At 38.6% G+C, this 2,500-nt stretch overlaps 1 protein-coding gene across 1 annotated transcript in view; it reads left to right on the forward strand.

The window, feature by feature from the left end:
- The window catches only part of fras1 (Fraser extracellular matrix complex subunit 1), a 274,524-nt gene that overhangs the window by 47,896 nt on the left and 224,128 nt on the right, over positions 1–2,500 (forward strand).

Genomic DNA, 2,500 nt, shown 5'->3' on the forward strand with positions numbered 1-2,500 from the left:
GAAAGAAGGAAGGAAGGAGGGAAAGAAGAAGGAAGGAAAGAAGGAAGGAAGGAAGGAAGGAAGGGAGGAAAGAAGGAACAAGTCAAAACAGACTGGGTCAATTTGACCCGGGACACGACGCGAAGGTTAAAGTTACATTAAATTGATTAATTTCTCTTTTTTGTGGCTAGAATATAAACCTATTTAACAAAATAAAAGCTTTTACTATAACTTTAATGGTGATCTTAGTCCCAATAGAGTCATTCAAAACATTTCAAAATAAAATACCACAAATTAATAAAGAAAAATGCTCTAAAAGATATTAAATTGCTGCATTAAACCCTTACCAATATTTATATAAAACCTCCCTTTAAAAAGCAAAAAGAGACCTTTTATTTTATTTTTTTATTTTTCAAACAAGGAAGACATCACTTGAAGTTGAAATACATATATTTTGTGTGATGCTCTTTCTCTCTTCAGGGCTTTAAAGTTACATTAAATAGACTAATTTCCCTTTTTATGGCTAGAATATACACCTATTTAACACATAAAAAAGCTTTTATTGTGAAAAGTGTTAAAACAAACCTATTGGGACTGATCATTCAACACATTTCAACATAAAATACCACAAATTAATAAAGCAAAATGCTCTAAAACACATTACATTTACATATCAATACTAACATAAAACCTCCCTATTTAACAAAATAAGAGCGTGATCCATCAGTTTTATTGACTTGAAAATAAACGGGCACTAACAGCTAAATAAACTTATGTTATTTCCTCCTTCCAGATAAATAACCCAGCAGGCAATTAAACAGACGGATAACATTGTTTAGATTTATGAAGACTTGTAATTAAGTTTAGCTGCAGGAATGAATAATTAGAGCCGAGCGAGGAGAGACAGTTCTTCATCGCCCTCGTCGAAATAAATGAACAAGTTTGAGAAGACAATAATTTTGAGGTTGTAAGTTATTTTTTTATGTGTGTGTGTGTGTGTGTGTGTGTGTGTGTGTGTGTGTGTGTGTGTGTGTGTGTGTGTGTGTGTGTGTGTGTGTGGTCTTCGTCCCTCAACAGTTTTTTTTTGCTTTCTAGGGTTTACTAAAATAATATATACATACATCGTCTACATGTAATGAGTCCAAAATGAAATATCCTGAAGTAGCCGATTGCTTCTCTGAGTCTCTGTAGAATAGAATAGAAGAGTTTCACAATAAAAGTCATGTTTTATTCAAGAGATTGTCTTCATTTCTTTCCTTCCTTCCTTCCTTCTTTCCTTTCTGTCTTAATTTCCTTCCTCCCTTCCTTCCTTCCTTCCTGTCATCTTTTCCTTCCTTCCTTCCTTCCTTCTTTCCCGCCTTCCTTCCTGTCATCTTTTCCTTCCTTCTTTCTTTCTTTCCTTCTTTCCTTCCTTCTTTCTTTCCTTCTTTCCTTCCATCATTCCTTTCTGTCTTAATTTCCTTCCTTCCTTCCTTCCTTCCTTCCTTCCTGTCATCTTTTCCTTCCTTCCTTCTTTCTTTCATTCTTTCCTTCCATCATTCCTTTCTGTCTTAATTTCCTTCCTTCCTGCCTGCCTGCCTTCCTTCCTTCCTTCCTTCCTTCCTGTCATCTTTTCCTTCCTTCCTTCCTTCCTTCCTTCCTTCCTTCCTTTCTTCCTACTTTCCTTCTTCCTTCCTTCCTTCCCCCTTTCCTTCCTTCCTTCTTCCTCCCTTCCTTACTTGACTCGAGGACAACAGGAGGGTTAAGCAAGTTGAATTATTTGGTACAAAGTTTTTATGGTTACACCACTTAGACATTTTTACCATAATCCTCTAATATATTCTCTCTAAATGGATTAAAAGCAGAAATGTGATGCAGGGTCCACAAAAAAAGAATGTGTGCAAGTTATTCATATAACTTGCAAAGGAAGGATGGAGGAAATAAGGAAGGAAGGGGGGGAGGGAGGAAGGAAAGAAGGACGGAAGAAATAAGAAAGGAAGGGAGGGAGGGAGAAAGGAAGAAAGGAAGGACAGAGGAAATAAAGAAGGGAGGAAGGTTGGGGGAGGAAGGAAAGAGAGAAGGAGGAAGTAAGGGAAGAAGGAAGGACATAAATAAACCCAAACATCATTGACTCTTGCTGTTACTCCCCTCCCCTCTATTTCTGGGAGGAAGGAGGGAGGGTGGAAGGGAGGAAGAAGGAACAAAGGGAGGAAGGAAGGAAGGAACAAAGGAAGGAAGGAAGGAAGATAGGAAGGAGAGAGGAAAAGTAATGAAGAAAAGGAGGAAGGGAGGAAGAAGGAAGGTAGGAGGGAGGGAAGGAGGAAGAAGTAAGGAGGAAGGGAGGAAGAAGGAAGGAAAGAAAGGAAGGAGGAAATAAGGAAGGAAGGGGGGAGGGAGAAAGGAAGACAGGAAGGACAGAGGAAATAAGGAAGGGAGGAACGTTGGGGGAGGAAGGAAAGAGAGAAGGAGGAAGTAAGGGAAGAAGGAAGTAAGGGAAGAAGGAAGGACATAAATAAACCCAAACATCATTGACTCTTGCTGT

This window comes from Scomber japonicus, chromosome 9, assembly GCF_027409825.1.
Source record: "Scomber japonicus isolate fScoJap1 chromosome 9, fScoJap1.pri, whole genome shotgun sequence".
NCBI classification, from domain to species: domain Eukaryota; kingdom Metazoa; phylum Chordata; class Actinopteri; order Scombriformes; family Scombridae; genus Scomber; species Scomber japonicus.